Raw genomic sequence first — 18,009 nt, forward strand, 5'->3', positions numbered from 1 at the left:
CAATATATGTACTTTACAAGGAAGTTGTTGAAGATAAACTAAATATAAAAAGTTCATAGTAGGAGTTTTCTAATATGAGGTTCCTGCCTTTCTGAGTGAAAGAAATGAATATTCTATTATCTTTCTATTCCCCTTATAATAGCATCTAAATATGTACTAAGTATTACATTTTACAATTTTTACTTTACATTTTAAGAAGGTGTAGACATATAGTAAGTAGAAACTAAGCAATATAGAGAAAATACCCTCCTCAAAAAGATTTCTCCAGGCCTACTAAATGAGAACCTCTAAACTCACATGTTTTGCACTGTCAGTTCATCTCTGATATTGCAAAATAATTCAATGAGCAATCATGGTCCAATGAGATCAACGTGGATTAAATGATTCTATGTAATTCTGTGTCATTTGGGCAATAAAATACTTTAGACTGTGAATATAAAACTTAAACATAATGAAAGAAAACTACCAAATAAAAAAGTGCAGTCACCAAGCAAAGTTTCTTCCGTCTGTCACTGAGGAATGCAAGCTTATTTACAAGCTGCCTCAATCTTTACACACACAAACCCCAGTCACTGCATTTAAAACTTCTTTGGGCTCTATAAGCAAAGAGCTTACCCATCATGCAGAACAGTTAGGATACAAATGTCTCTTAATTACATCACTTTACTTTTATCAGTCCTTCTCTCACTCATTAGTCCCTAGTTCAGAGGAGAACGTTGGCTACCTTGAGATTCTCATTACATGTCTTTTTTTTTTTTTTTTTTTTTTCTGTCAAGAAGTGAAGATAAATAAGATTCCTTAACTCACAAACCTAAGCAGAACCTTGACATAACAACTTTTGCCCTTGGAGGTAGGGCTCATCCCTCTGGGCTCAGATGAGCAGGTCATGGACAGAGCTGAGAGCATTCAATTTGAACCAACAAACATTAGCAGAACTGTCTCTGTCTCTCTCCTTGGACTTCAGCCTTACCATTAGGGATAAGAGAGCTTTTATCCCACTTCTACCCCTGTAGTGGCTCCTTCCCTGGGGAGGATTGGCGACTGGGAGGGAATCTGAGGTGTTCCCTGGCTAAATTTCACCTCACCCATCCTTGGATTCAGCTTCTCTACTTGTGACCAGGTGGCTGGAAGAGGATGTCGCCACCTTCAGCGCCTGCTCATGAGGACCATCGTTGTAAATTTGAGCCCTCTTTGGTCTCTCTGAGCTATATCTCATTCTCTAATTTATCGGAGCCCTGCATAAATATTACATAACAAACTTGACTCCATCATGAATAGAGCAAGAAACTGTTTCCCACTGGCTGCCATTCCTTATATATGTGCTTCCTTCTTCCTTAAAAAAGCAATATGGCTGCGTGCATGGGCACATGCCTGTAATCCCAGCCACTTGGGAGGCTGAGACTGGAGCATAAATTAGGCGATAAGGAACTCAGTGAGACCCTGTCTCTAAATAAAATACAAAGTAGGGCTGGGGATGTGGCTCAGTGGCCCCTAAGTTCAATCCCTGGTACCCCACCAAAAACAGAGCAACCTTAAGATGAAAAATAAACAGGGAAGATTCAGGTAACAAAAGTCCACCCAAACTGAACTGATTCAAGCTTGCTCCCACTGCAGTCTTTCCCCTCTCGGTGAAGGGCCACTTCAGCCTTTCAGTTGCTCAGGCCCCAAACCATGGAATCATTTTTTACTTCTCTATTCTGCCTCTGATCTCTCAGCAAATCTTTTTGCCTTCAGAAGAGATCCAAAGCAGAACTTTTTCTACCATCTCCACAGTTACCACCCTGGTCTAAGCAACCCCTACCTTTAGCCTAGATTATTACAATAGACCGCTACTTGCTCCCCCTGCTTTCATCCTGCCCCCTGTACTCTATCTACGCTCATTATTGCAGTGAATGTATTCTCTTAAAGTGCATGCCACATCATGTCACTCTGCTACTCAAAATCCTCCTTTGGTTTCCTGTTTTACTCAGAGTAAACCAGTACATGCTGATACCCATATGTTTCTAACTTCATCTCCTACAAGCCCTTATATCACAAAGGTCTCTCTATCCATACTGCCCTCCTTGGTTCCCAGAAATGCCAGGAAGTTTCTACCTTAGACCTTATCATTGTGTCCCTCTGCTTCAGCAGTCTTTCTGATGGCTCAGCTGCTTCATGGCTCAGGTACTCCCTCACTTCCTTCAGCTCTTTGCTCAAAAGTCACAGGGTCCTCCTGTTTCAATCTTATTTAAAATCACAACCCTCCTCTTCTTCTGACACACCCTGTCCACATTCCTTGCTCCAGTTTTCTCCATAGAATTTACTGTAATCTGATGCACTATATATTTTACTTGTTTTGTTCATTGCCCATATTAGTATTCTGTGGCTGCAGAACAAAATACCACAAATTCAGTGGCTTAAAACTATGCAAATTTATTACCTTATAGTTCTGGAGGTTAGAAGTGCAACATAGCTCTTGTTGGACTAAAATCAGCGTGTTGGCAGTGTTGCATTCTATTCTGAAGTCCATGGAAGAGATCCATTTTCTTATGTTTTTGTTGTTATTGACCAGCTTCTAGAAGGCTGCCCACATCCCTTGCCTCTTCTTTAAAGTTAGCAATGACCCGTTGAGTCCTTCTTTTATAGCATCACTATGACTTTTCCACCTTCTTCTTGCATTTATAAGGATCCTTGTTGTTGACCTGGGTCCATTCAGGTTTCCTTCTCTATGTTGAGGTCAGCTGATTAGCAAACTTAATTCCATCTGTGACCTATTCTCCTTTGCCCTGCAATATAACATATTCACAGGTTAAGGAGATATATTAAATAGTCTCTAGGCACTGTTATTCTATATCCCATGCTTACTTTTTCTACTAGAATTAATGTAAACTCTAAGAAATAGGAATTTTTGTCTGTTTAGTTCATTGCTATATCCCTAGATTAGCTCAAAAAATGTATAGATACTTGACATTGACTGAAATGTGTTCCCTCAAAATTCATATATTGAAGCCCTAACTCCCAGTGTGATGTTTTGGGAATGTAATTAGGGATTGATGAGGTCATTCAGGTTAGGCCCTTATTATAGGATTAGTGCAGCAACAACAGAGGGAGGAGGAGAAGGGAAATGGAAAGAGGAGGAGCAAGGGAAAGATGATGGGGAAATGAGGGAGGAGGAGGAGAAGGAAAGAAAGCCCTTTCTCCACCATGTTAAGGATACAGGAAGAAGGCAGTCAACTGCAAGCCAGGAGGGGGCCTTCGCTAGAAACCAAATTGACTGTCTCCCTGATCTTAGTAATCTTTCCAGCCTCCAGAACTGTGAGAATTAAACTTCTGTTGTTTAAACCTTTCAGTTCTATGGTATTGTGTTATGGCAGACCAAGTGGACTAATAAATTATTGAATTAATCAATGAAGAGATTTCACTGTAGGCATTGCAAATGCTTTACATCTAGTAAGGTCCCAAAATACGTCAGGTGCTTGCTAAACACTTTGCCTGAAACAGCTCATTTAATTTTCATGAGATCCCATGTGGTAAGCACAGGTGAGGAAACTGTAGGGTAGAAAGTTGAAGTAACTTGCCCGCGGACATGCAGTTAGTAATCATGTTGCCATGTGTCTTGAGCTTATAGCTGTAACCCTTGCACTGCCCTGCCACTGTTGTATGTCAATGGGCAACCTGGATCTTGCCCTCACTATGCGTAGGCTCTAAGAAAAATGGCAAGGGAACCACAAATAGCAATGATGCAAGAAAAGATGGAGGGAGGTAGGATTTTAAAAAGCACAATAAATGTACATGAAACATATAGACAGGAAAACAAATATGGGTTGAAACAATTGTGAAGAGCTTTAGGGAGGGTGGGATAGTTGAGCGGACCTTGGAAATGGGGGACATTGCTGTAGTTAGGTTCAGATCATTTAGAAAGAACCACAGAAATAAACATGGGAAAGAATAAAAATGTGAGATGTATTCTGGACATAAAGATTAATTTAGTTGGTATGAGGACCAGGCAAGTAGATAGATGAAAAGGGCTGGGGTCCCAATTGCTAGGCTAAAGATCAAAGGAAATTTAATGATTTTTGTTAACAGTTATCAATGGGGAAAAATTACCTGAAGCAACTGCCAAAGTAATGTTCAAAGCTGTAATTCAAAAACGAACAAGTTGAAGAGAAAAAAAACGTTTTGCCGAGTAAAATGTTTTTGAAGAATGTTAACACTGTGAACAGGGAGACTGAGGCAGGAGGATTGCAAGTTTGAGGCTAGTCTAGGCAACTTAGTGAAACCTTGTCTCAAAATTACAGCAATTTAAAAAGGGAGCTGGAGATGTATCTCAGTGGTAGAGTTCTCTGGAATTCAATCTTCAGTTCTGGAAAAAAAAAAAAAAAAAAAACTGGGAGAGGGACAGTGGCAATTTGGACTCATAATTCTGGGTCCAGAGTAAAACATGTATCTTAGATTCATAAGGTCCTAAAAGAGCAAAAATGGACAATAAGAGTGTGTAGTCCATTCCTGAACTTTAGACCAGTGTTGTTATTTTTGTTTTGATTTTTTCTTCCCTATTTCCATTGCATAGGTGAAATATCTGGCTGGAACGATTAAACGACTTCTCAAGATTTCAGAATTAGTAAGACAGGTGCATTGATTCCAGATCTTATATACATAAGTGCTCTGTGTGTCTTGATATATACATGGAAAAGATAAAGTTGTCAACTTTTAACTGACTTCTCCCTGGGTTCCTATGGAAGAAATCTGAGAAATTTGTGTTCCCCCAGGGAAGACAGAAGGGCCAGGTTCACCTGAAAGATACCAGGGAGATGAGGTGGCCTGGTGATTTAGGGGGTTGGCCTTTCAGGTCAGAGACACCCAGAGTAACTGAGTCTAACTTCTCTAAACTTCAATGGCCTCATCTTATAAAATGGGGATAACAATAAAAGCAGTTGTATGAATTTAATGAAGTAATGCATAAAATGTGCCTAGCACAGTGCCTGTCACATGGTAAGGATCAAGGCATGCCCCATGTTCTTTCCCACACATAGTTCTCACACCACCCACAGGTAGGTCCCCCCTTGTGAGGGTAGGAGACCCCAGCACATGTTATAGTCACACTGAAACTGGAAGCTTCACTGTCCTTTGGGATGTTAGCCTCTGGGATTGGGAACAAAAAGAGAGTATTTCCAGCTAGTTTGTTATTGAATGAATAACATTCATATTTATCACCCATTTCTATCATTTTCAAATTATACTTTCTATATTTCCTCTAAGAGGAAAATCACACTGGTCTTCAATAGGTGTGTGAGCAAAAGCCCCCAAAGATTCTGTTACCAAGTCCCTTCCTTACGTCTTCCCCTCAGAGGGTACTGAAAGAGCAAGAGGATAGGATATTGAAAAGGTGTCACCATAACAAGATCCTAACACTCAGGTGGCAACAGAGTAAGAATGAAGAAGCATGTTTGCCCTCTCAGTGACAAGCATAGACCCAGGGTCACATGTTCTGGACAGCAGAGCTCAGAGTTCAAGGGCTACTTGCCTTTGGTGAGAGGCTAATCTTATTCAATTTTGCCAAATCTGATTACCCAGCATCCTGGTGCTCTGCGATGTGCCGGTTTCATACAGGCAGTTACATAGAAATGGGAGTCATTCTCATTCTTTGCATCTTGAGCAAAGAAAGATGACACATCTAAGTGAGTACCTACCAAATCTGCAATAGTAAAGCATACTTGTTTTCAAGACCCTGACTAAGTCCAGGGCTCAAGAGATTGTCTCAATGTTTTATAGGAGTATCTGTGATAATAGAATTTATATTAATGAGCCCTGGGTCCTGAAAATGAATGTGCATGGCTCCTCCTAAAGACAGAAGTAATGGAAATTCAAACAAGAAGGTAGACAGATAGGTCCTTTTAAGCAATTTGAAGCTGTAACAAGAATCATATATTATCTTAAGGAGTGTTTTCTGCTAGCACAATGCTTATCATTTAACAATAATGACACTTTCTGTCTACAGTAATTTCCTCTGAAACCCACATTAAGTCAATCACATTTTGCAGAAGTGGAAATGAGGCATAGAAAGGTCAGATCTGGGAGTGAGGAAGAACTACGACACTGTTCAAATCTGCACCTGTGGCAGCTGCTCTGGGTGGTGCAGTGTGCAGTCGTAACAGGCAGGCATCTACCTTCCAGTCTATAGGAATGGAATGAATGTTCTTTTCCAAGTTACTTTCAAGATAATTTTATGGAAAAGAGACTATGCTCCCTGCTCCTGAGCCTGCTCTGTTTTTGTCATTCATAGTGACCCAATGCTCCTTCAGATCTTCCAACTAGACTTTGTGTCTTCCTTTTGAAAAAAAAAAAAAAAAAAAATTGAATTTTAATGAGTGACTCTCCTGGTATGATGGTGGTCTGCCTCCGTACTTTTAATGATGCACAGGAATTCCCTCATCATGAAACAGGGTGGTTTAGTTATTGTCTGAGGATGGTTAGTTTCCAGGAGAATCAGTTTGTAAGGAAATCACATCTGAAGACACCCTAGGCTAGATCCCCCAAATCAGCTCTAGAGTGAAACTTTAGTATCCTTCCCAAATGGGAAAATACGACCACTGTGTGTGCTTAGTAGTTTTGGGAACTCATGCTCTCAAAGTAATGAATTCAGAAAAGCATAGGAAGATAAGAGCAGAAGCTAGTGCATCAGGGAGGCTTCCGACTTGACGTACCCATACCCTTCTTCCCAAGGGAGGATAATGAGGATGTCAAGCAACTTTCTTAAGTTGATAAATATTTATTTTATTGCTTTTATGATCAGTGACCACCACCATTATGAACAAATGAATCATCAATCCCCAACCACCTTGTATGGCAAACAAAGGAGTCTTTTTTATCTCCTCAAACTTCCTTGAATGCTTGTGGGGAAAAAAATAAAGGAAGTAAATGTTCTACTGTCAGACTGAAGGCAGCTTTTGATGAACTGGAAAAAACTTCTCCAAACCACCCCACTATCCTCCTGTCATAAGAAAATAAAGAAGATTTTTTTTTCTTTCACATCATAATTAAGGCAAGAGACAAAAGTGAGAGTACCTTTCATTGTGATCATCTTCAGCATTCAACTGTTCTATGGACTCAGGATTCTGTTTTCTCAAGATTCCAATTAGGTTTGATACACTGTTCAGTAATAAGTTCCTTTTAAGAAGCTACTTCACCAATTGGAAATCCCCTTGGGCTGAAAATTATTGAATTTCTAAATGGCTTCTGGCCAGCCTCAATTGTGATTGCATTGCATGTTCAGCAATACAAGAGACTTGCCTTGGGTATTTAACAGCCTTGATGATGCTTTCAGATGAAAAACATCTCTCAGAAAAGAGTTTTGGAAAAGTTTTAGTAAAATTTTTCCCATGTCTTGTTGCCTAATGCTCTGTAGACATGAATCCAGAACTAGCTAACTTCCTCCCTCCTGTCCTCCCTTCTTTTATTACTCCCTTTCCCCTCCTTTCCTTTGTCTTTTTTCTTCCTTTCTTTAATACCTTGCTCCAAAGGGCATTACCACAGTTCGGTAATTCATCAAGATTTCTACCCAGTACCCTAGAAGAACAACTCTTCTTTTTTATAAAATTGAATTACATGTTCATCCCCTTTCCTGTATTCTTTTTCTGGTTTTTGTTTGTTTGTTTGTTTGTTTCCCTAGCTCATGGTAACTCAGGTTTCAGGTTTGAAGTGGCTCCTCATTCCTGCTCACACTAGCAGCCCCAGAAGCCAAAAGAAGAACACACCTCACAGAGAATCCTGAGAAACCTGGGGCTGGAAAGGATCTCCACAACCCTGACCCCCTATGACAAAGATGGAGACCCAGATACACCAACCACCAGTCTGAGTCTCAGTTTGTTTGTAGCAGCACCAATATTAGAACCTAGATCTCCTGGCTTTCAGGCCAGGCATTTTTCTTGGTTAGGGAAGAGACTCCACTGTTGGCATTGACCAGTGATCATGGCACTCTTCTGCCTCTCCTCCTTGCCTTCTTTCCCTACCTCTACTCCACCACCTCCCCCACCAACCTGCCCCAGGCTATAGTTCACTGAACCTTCTTGGCTGATGACAGAGGAGTCTGGCATAATCTCTTTAAAAATTCCTTCCTTTTGAGAAGTTTGTTTGCCCAAACCACTTCATTCTTAATCCTACCTGCAATTTCCTCATTCCTTGGTTCAGTTTTGGAGTTTTGAAAGAATACACTGAAACTCATTGCTTTTACCTTTTTCCTTTTGCCTCACACATAGTCCAGCTAAAATTCATTGAGTCTGACCCCTTTTAGCAGAACTGCCCAATTGATTCATGTTCTTGAGCATTGATAAATAATTGGTTGTGGTTTAAGTCACTGAATTTTGTTGTTGTTACTTGCTGCTAGGACTTGAGCAAGGGTCTCACACTCTTCCACTGAGCTGCACCCAGCCCTTAAGTCACTCAATTTTGCAGTGATTGTTATATAGTATTATTGTGGCAAAAGTAACTGATACAGATAATGTAGAGGCTATGACTATTAAGCCTTGGCTTGTACGCAGTCAATAAATGTTTGACAGACTAGAATAAACTTGTCTATAAATTAATATTCATAAATAATGGCTTGATGAAATACATTTTGGTAGAGGTCAACAACAGAACATTAAACAGCTATTAAAAACAATGAACATAAATTCAACGAGCTAACTCTTTAGGATTTGTGGGTTTTTCTTATGTATTTTAGATAGATATCAGTAAAGAAAGCTTGTTATAAAGCAGCATGTAACATATGATCCCAGTTTTTAATATTTAAAAAGACAACATTGTGGAAATTCATGGAAAAGGACCTGAAAGTATGCATACCAATATGTCAACAATAGTTTTCTGGATGAAATCATAAAAGGTAGTTTTTTTAAAGGTGTTTCTTTATACATATACACATGTATATATATATGATTTTAGTTGTCAGTGAATCTTTCATTTATTTATTTATATGTGGTACTGAGTATCAAACCCAGGGCCTCACACCTGCCAGGCAAGTGCTCTACAAGTAAGCCACAACTCCAGCCCCAATAACAGGTAGTTTTTTCTTCCCTATACTTCTTTATCTATTTAAATTTTTTTAAATTTCATTTTTATAGTAATAAAGAGAAAAGGTCATAGGAAATATTTGTATTGAGTCTAAGACACCTGGGGTGAGCTACCCTGATATGACATTTCCTATTTATTTCCCAAAGCACTAGCTGTCTCACCGAGGACCTCATACAGGACCCAGGGAGAGGGTGACACAGTTAGGCTTTGTTTGATACCAAATGAATGTGCTGAGTCCTTGCATTGTTCCTGAACAGCTCTGTTTTGAAGCTCAGCATTGGGCCCCATTCAGCCCCTGGCTGGAACTCTGCAATTCTGCTGGCATTGGCAGAAGTTATAAATGGATCCTGCCTCCCCAGTGTGGTATGACTATGGGGGCCTACCAGGGTGACTCTCCCCTCAACTGCCAGTAGCAAGCAATGGCTGGTCTGCCAGGACGTCTTCTGTCCATTTCTGTGTTCCTCCTCTTCATTGTGTCCCTCCTCTCACTTTGTCTTAGTGAAATGTGCCAAACTGCAGCTTTTCTGCACATCCTTCCTCTGGCACAGAAACTTTGCCCCAGCCCTTGGGGTTCCAGCAGGTTCCAGGAATTTCAAGGGCCCCACCTTCCAGGCATTTTGTAGGTACTTGAGCCAAGCAGCACCAATTGGAGTCTTCCCTAAGATTTCATACATGGGCCCTGAGGTCACCAAGCAAGGATAATAGAAGCTGGAGTTCTCCATGTCTAAAACATCCCCCCTTCACCACTCCTGAATAAGGGCAAACCAAGCTATAAAACTGAGAACAGAAGCAGCAAAAGAAACAACTGAGGGGGACACAGAGAGAAAGCATTGGTGACATTATTTGAGTTCCTGCACCTAGTAGTGCCTGAAACCAGTGCCAATCCTGGAATTTCCAGTTACAAGAGTCAGTAGTTTCCTTTCTTCTTTAGTTTGAGTTGGGTTTCTGTCACTTGCCGCAGTGAGTTCTAATACAATTCATAACCCGCAGGAGAAATCTCAGAATCATTCAGTGAAGAGTTGGAAGGACCCTCAAGACCATTTGCCTAAGTATCTAGTGCAGCTCCAGAACACATATATAAGGTAAAGGGCAGGGAACTAATATTTCTGGAGTATCTATTATTGCTAAGACTGTTCGAGGCACAGAAATTTTCACATATATCAGCTCATCTAATCCTCCCAATGACCTTGGCTGGTAGGTAAAATGTGACACCCACATTTTAGAGAAGGGGAAATTTATCTGAGATTTATACTGTGCTTCTTGGGTGCTCTAAACCATGACTTGGTGTCTTCTCGTATCCATCAGGCCTAAAATTACTGATACTACTGTTTAGGGATTAGGGTCTGGTGCAGTAGAGCAAAGATGGTGCTCTGTCACAGCTCTCAACACATTTTTTACTTGAGTGCATGTGTGACATGGCCAGTTCCTAGACCTCAGGTGCACACCAGGCATACTTTTGCTGTCTGCTGCAATACTGTTCCCACAGCTGCAGGATCTTGTTCAGCCCAGGAGCCAGCACAGCGTCTGTGTGGCTGTGAGGGAGGCTGGTCACATTCTCTAGGGACAGCCAAATGTAGAATGAGACCAGTGAATGAACACTCGAGGTGTGTGATCATGGGAGGCCTTTTTCATGTTTTTTAGAGACCCAAGCAAAATTTAGCACCAGTTGCCTGAAGTGATCACTTGCCAAATTTATTCTTACATTGGCTTTTCCTTTGTGTTCCAGTCTGCCTATTCTCATGGAATCACCTCTTATATAAACTAACTGCACTCCAGTCCTTGTCTCAGGTAAATTTGGGAAAATCCAAACTGCAGTACTTGATTCCTAGTAGAGTGGAAATGAAGACCATCTTGTGTGCTGACCACTAGGGGAAGAGGTTATTGTTGTGAGGCCTATAAGAAAAATGAGCTCAGAGGGAGGCCCTGAAACAGACACTGGTTTCCAAGCTAGGAAATCTTTTAAGAAGTACTTCCTATGTAGAACTTCCTTTGAGAAACAACATTCAAGTGTGGATTAAACGTGCTCGGAAGGAAATACATTAAAATATTAATCATTTTTTTCCTTCTGAGTAAGTTTTCGGTACAAATTCCTCAGAGCTTCCTCACTTCTCTTGTTATTCATCAGTCCCAATCTGCTCCCTGAGGAATCTCAATTTTTGTCACTGCAGATAATGACCCTTTTTCCTCCTCCTGAAATTAGGTAGAAGCCATTTGACTATCATTCCTCACCTGGAAGACAGCACTGAGTTAGTACAGGGTCTGATATTTGCAATGGAAGAAGGTCAAGTTCTAATCATCTGGGTGACTTGGTCTGTCAGTCAAGTTTTGCTATAGAAACAAACCCCTGATCTGTCAACTTGATTGAGCTAAGGGGTGCTCAGATAGCTGGTAAAACATTATTTCTTGGTGTCTCTGTGAAGGTGTTTCTGGGAGAGATTAGCAGTTGCAGGAGACAAGACCTCTTCATCAGTGGGTGAGGGCATCATTCAATGTGCTGAGAGTCTGAAAAAAACAAGCAAACAACAACAAAAAAAAAAAAAAAAAAAAAAAAAAAAAAAGAGAGAGGAAAAGAAAATTTGTTCTATCTTCTGGTGCTGGGAAATACTTTTTCACCTGTCCTTGAACATTGCCTGGTTCCTGGGCAATTGTCCTCTGGAACTTATACCATCAGTGCCCCCACAACACACACCCATTCTCAGGCCTTTGACTAAATTATGCCATTAGTCAAATGCTTCTGCTTCTCCAACTTGCAGATGGCAGGCTGTGGGACTTCTCAGCCTCTATAAACGTGTGGGTCAAATTCCATAAGAAGTCTCTGTATGGATAGATGCATACAGAGATAATCTCTTATTGGTTCTGCTTTGGTGGAGAATCATGACTACTAAATCTCTCAACTCCATTGGCTAACACTGCAAAGTTTAATGTCTTGCTTATGCAACATGCACACCTCGATGGCAGCTGGAACAGAAGCTCTGCTCTAGTATCTTCCTCGGTGAACCCTAGGCTGAAGAGCAGTCTCCGTCTAGAGTTAATGGCCACTGTGGCAAAGTGAAAAGTAGGCAGAGCACCTACTTCCATATTGTCTCGTGAACTGTTCATCTAAAAGTGATTTATACTGTTCATGTTTCATTGACCAGAGAGAGTCAGTGGTCATGTCCAAGTTCCACTGAGAGGGAACACACAATCCAACTTCCAGATTGAGAAAGGAAATAAACAGGGTGTGAAAAAAAGGTCACATTTGGACAATCATTTAACCAATGATCAGTGATCTCACATGCTATGTGTATTTATTTTAGGAAGTTATTATCAGAGTTAAATGAAAAACTGCCTGTAAAGGACATGGCACAAAGCCATTATTCAATAAGTGTTGATAATTTAACCATGATTCTTTTTATTCCTTTGTATCCCTGAAATAAAATGTTAAAGTTTACCCCTGTCTTTTCAAGATCTCTGGGGATTGAAAATTCTTTAACCACATTTTTCCATAGGTTGCATCTTTCCCTCCCTCCCTCCCTTCCTTCCTTCTCTCTCTCTCTCTCTCTCTCTCTCTCTCTCTCTCTTTCTCTCTCTCTCTCTCTCTCTTTCTCTTTCTCTCTCTCTCTCTCCTTTTTTTTTTTGTACTGGGCATTGAACCCAGGGGTGTTTTGTCACTGAGCAACATCCCCACCCCTTTTCATTTTTTATTTTGAGACAGGATTTTGCTAAAGTTACTGAGGCTGGCCTCAAACTTACAATCCTCCTACCTCAGTATACTGAGGTGCTGTGATTACAGGTGTGCACACTGTACCCAGCCATAGGTTGCACTTTTAAATCTTAAAGATAATTTTCTGTGCCTTTTCTTTAATTTCTCCAAGTTCTGTCCATTCTAAGATATGAATCCAACACAATGTTCCCCACATAAAAAGGATCTGAAACACCACTAAGGGAATGAGAACATACTTTGTTTTGAAGGCGAGCCCTACAAATATGATAATTGCACTTATTATCTATAGCATGTATTATTCTGGTGTCCAGACAAACTCAGTATAAGTATATTAGTATGGTATGGGCCTCATTAGAAAGAACATAGTATAGTGATGGTCAAAAAACTAGGACTGGGTACAAAGTTATTATAATAACTTGAGCTCTGTTGGCTAAGTATGTTATTACAGTTTCAATGAAACCATTATTTTGTCAACAGAACACATGGTGAAACCTGCAGGGGCTTCCTCTGACTTCATGAGAGTATGCAGAATCTGGCTTTCCCTGGGGAAGGCAGGGGCCTGGCAGAGTCTGAGCCAGAGCCTGGGACTCAGACAGTAGCCCCTCCACCCTTCACCATTCTAGCGTTTGATTTGGAAAGGCAGTTTTTCCAGAATTTAGACATAAGACTTTCTTACTGCCTTTGGGTAGGGTCTAGGCCCCTGCCCCCTCCTTGTTTCCACATAAGGTCATTGACCCTTAGTTTTATAAGGTGTTATTTCTGCAGAATTTGGATCAGGGGCTCTTTCTATTCGGCAAGTGATTTTGCTCATGTGGACCCTGGGGTTGTTTACATTTTCAGGAACTGCTATTGCGAAACTCTAAAGTTTATTTTATGCAGTGAGATTGCCCTCGCCAGATGAATATACTTGGTCAAGTTATTTTTAAAACTTTTTTTCCTCTTAGCTCCTTAGAGAAGCTCTAGTCTCCTCTTGTTTTGTGAGTCGAAGCCAGGAAAAAAAAAAAAAAAAAAAAATAGCCTATTCTACTGAGAGAAGTCAGAGAAAATGTCTAGCCAAACTGGATCAAAGAAGGTTCTCAGCTTCGAACAAAACAAAACAAAAACAAAAAATCCTCTATGCCCTGAATGCTGGGATAAGACACTATATGGTACTAGTTCCAGGGCCTTAAATCTTTGATTCTCCTAGAAGACCCTGCAAATGAGTCTCAAACTGCTCCTACACATATAGGGGGGTAGGGTGGGCTGGGGGTGGGGCTGGATGTTCATCCAGAAGAAACAGCCTCTATTGCCAACTGGAACTGCTACAATACAGCAGCAGGGAGACCACTAGAGACTGGAGGCAGTCAGGGTGCAGAGCCACAAGCCTCATCCGGGTCAAAAGGTCTGAGGACCAATCATTAGGCTACCTTGCACACATTTTAACAACTAATTTTTAAAAATAATTCCTTAGGACATAGATTCTTATCTTTTGGAGGATCAGACACCCCTTTGAGAATCTGATGGTTATAGAAAAATATCTGAGGAAGGTTTTGGGAAAAAACCCCACCCCTCAGAAAAATATACATGTATGCAAATTTTTGCTTATAATTTCAGTGGTGTAATTGGGATAACATCCAAGAACTGTCATGGGGATTCATAAATCCCTTTGCTTCAGAATTTGCTTCAGAACTTTAAACCTGAGTTTAACAGATGTACATACTATTCATACACTCAGAACTTAGTAAATTACTGTTTCATAGCAGGCACTATGTTGCAAGCTAGGGAGACAAGGACCCAGCCATGCACAGCTCAGTCTAATAGGAGATACAAACAAACTCATAATAATGGTGCATAATAATGAGTTAAGTGCTGCTAGAACTATAAGCACAGGAACTAAGAGCCCTCAGTAGAGAGTAATTAATTCAACATGTGTTTAATAAAATTATTATGTGCCTGGCAATTAGGTAGAAGTTAGGGCACAGAGTAGGTCTCTGGCTCAGGGAGGCTTCATATCTGGAATATTCTAAATCCAGAGTTAAGGGAGGGTCCTAGAAGAATATGACCCACCTATGGTGAATCCTGACAAGTGAAATTTACCCAGTTACATGGAGAGAGATTCTAGCTGGTGAAAGCAGCTTATATATGCACAGGTCCAGAAAAGCAAGGTGATTTGGGGAAACTACAAGAGCTCATCAGGGCTCCACACATGTAAGTGATGAGGGGAAAAGCTGGAGAGGTGTGCTGGGGTCTGACCCCAAAGGCCCCTATGCTTCACCATGGAGTGTGGACTTTATCTTCTGTCAAAGGTTGTCACTGAGTGTGTGAAGAGATCAGTTTTCTATTCTAAACATCACTTGGCCTTCTGTGGAGAATATGGATTAGGAAAGGGGGTGTAGGGAGGTGAATGGGTGAAATCCTGGACCAGAAGGATGGAGGCTGATGAATTAATGAGGCATGATGGGTCCTAATCCTGACATTAGAACTGAAAAGCAAGGCGAGGCTCCTGGACCGTGCCTCACATTCACTGTCTCACTCCCTACAACAACTTTCACCTAAGGCAATGCTCTCTGTTGTGCAAGGCAGCGATGGGTTCAAACTAATAAACTTATCTTGCTACCAAGGGGGTATCTAATAATCAGATGTGGGAACTCTAAATTTAATTGCTTAATGGTGATAATGACAATGATAATAATAGCTGCAGAACAGTTACTATTTTTCCAAGTATTCTATATGTATTAAGCCGGTTATTATTCAAGTGGTCCTATGATGTAGGCTCTATTCTTATTCCTATTGAATAAGTGAGGATACTGAAGCAGCACAGAGAAGTAAATACTTTGCTTAAAGTCATACAGTGGGTAGTACAAAAACAGGCATTTGAACCTTCGATGTCCCATCCCAAGTTCCCTTCCTCCGAACAATTCTATTTTTGACTACAATTACAAACAGAAACATATTCTTTCTCCGGAGAATTCATATAAGCATTAAAAATGACTTTTTTTCCCATTTGTTCTGAACAAGAACAATAAAAAGGTTTCCACATCACTCACAACTCCAGAAATGTCAGAGAGGTACATAAAGCAAAATGCTGGGTGTGAGTGTTTTTGCAGATTCAAACTCCAAAGAATAGAAAAGCAGAAAAAAACAAACAATGGTGTTTTTACACAATGAATGCTGTTTTCCTTTAGACATAGAGAATTTTAAAACTTGAGGAACCCATTCAGCTTTCAAAGCATTCCACATTCCCCACCCACAGCAGATGCCAGAAGGTGCCAGTTTGAGCCAACTACGAGTTCAGGAATGATTTTCTAAATACAGATCAGATTCCTTGAATGTCCACACTCCACAGATGGATACCTACCATCATCCTAACTGGCCTGATGAACAATGCTTAGGACTTTATTATCCAATTTGAAAAGAACATTTCAGCAGGAGATGATAGGCACAAATGCAGAAATGGAAAATGCTAAGGCATTACCACTTCAAAAAGATTGAACATCATGGTCTAAGGTCTTTGAAAATTTAGAGCTAGGTTATGCATAGGCTTAATTTCAATGAAGGTCTTTGTGGAAAAAAAAAAGGCTGATTATGTACAGAAAGTAATTTCCTCAATTTGCAGGAAATTGTTCTTTTCGAAGAGGAAAAAGAAAATAATGTCTATTATATTCACTATATTCATTCATTCAACTAATGTTTTCTGGAAGCATGCCCTATGTCCAGCATCATGTAGCCACTGAAATACCTGAATGGAAAAGCATAATTTTTTAAATAGATCTCTGTGCTAGCATAGACCTAACACAGCTGGGGAGATGGACAAGCCAGGGAATTATGTAATAAATGTGACAAATATGCACTAGGTGGACCTGGAGAAGGAAGGTCAGAGGGATGAACAGAAATGGTGTTGCTGAATTTGGACTTAATTCTGTAAGTGCTCAAGATTCATTAAGCAGAAGTAATTAATTTAATTTCAGAATGATCACGCTATTATCAATGTGAAAATGGTTGAAGGATGAGGGGGAAATCAAAGGCAGATTGAGTTCCACTTTGTAAAAATCATTTCAGAACACTCTGGTGCTTCACTATTTGTTCTCCAATCCATTTTACCTTGCTCCCAAATACACACAATTTAGACATTTTCTAATTTTTAAAAAGTGCTATTTAGTTTCCACATTTTGAGGTTTTCCCAGATATATTGGTTTATAATTTAGTTCTTCTGTGGCTGAGAACATACTTTGTCTGGCTGAATCCTTTTATTCAGACTTGTTTTATGACTCAGAATATGGTATGTCTTGGTACACATTTCATGTACTCTTGAAAAGAATCTGCTGTGTTCTACAAATGTCACTTAGGTCTACTTGGTGACAGTCTTGTTGAAGTCTTTTATATCCTCATTGATTCTGTGTATTCTTATTCTATCACACATTCAGAGAAGGGCATTAAAATCTCCAACTAAAATTATGGATAATGGATTTTTTTTTCTTGCAGGTCTATCAGTTTTTGCTTCATGTATTTTGAAATGGTTATTAGGTAAACATTTAGCATTGCTATTTTTTTTTGTTTTGTTTTTTTTTCTCTGTTCTCTTAATGGATTACCCTTTTATCATGAAATGACCTTCTTTATCCCTAGTGTGTTAGTTAACTTTTCACCACAGTGATCCAAATATCTCACAAGAACAACTTGGAGGAGCACAGATTTATTTTTGCTCACGGTTTCAGAAGATACAGTAGATGGTCCGTTGCCCCATTGCTCTGGGCCTCAGTGACGCAGATCATACTGGAAGGGTGTGGCAGAGGAAAGCTCCGGGGGCGGGGGGGGGGGCAGGGAGAAGAGAAACCTTTCAGGGCATGCCCTCTGTGACCTACTTCCTCCAAATAGGTCCTACCACCCAGTAGTCCTTTCAGCCATCGCTGGATTAATCCACTGATGGGGTTAGAGCCGTCATGATCAAATCACTTCTAAAAAGCGCCACCTCTGAGCACGAGACTTTTGAGGACATTACAGATCCAAAATCATAATACCTGGTGCTATCCTTTGCTCTGAAATCTACTTTTGTTGATATGAATATTGCTACCCTAGCTTCTTTTGATTAACATTAGCATGGTGTTCTTTCCCTTTCCTTTATATTTCGTCCATTTGCCATTTGTTTGTTTCTAGGGATTGAACTGAGGGGCACCCTACCACTGCAGTTACATCCCTAGCCCTCTAAAAACTTTTTGAATTTTGAAACAGGGTCTTGCTAAGTTGTCCATGTTGGCCTTGAACTTTCATCCTCCTGCCTCAGTCT

The sequence above is a fragment of the Sciurus vulgaris genome, assembly GCF_902686455.1.
Source record: "Sciurus vulgaris genome assembly, chromosome: 15".
Lineage (NCBI taxonomy): Eukaryota > Metazoa > Chordata > Mammalia > Rodentia > Sciuridae > Sciurus > Sciurus vulgaris.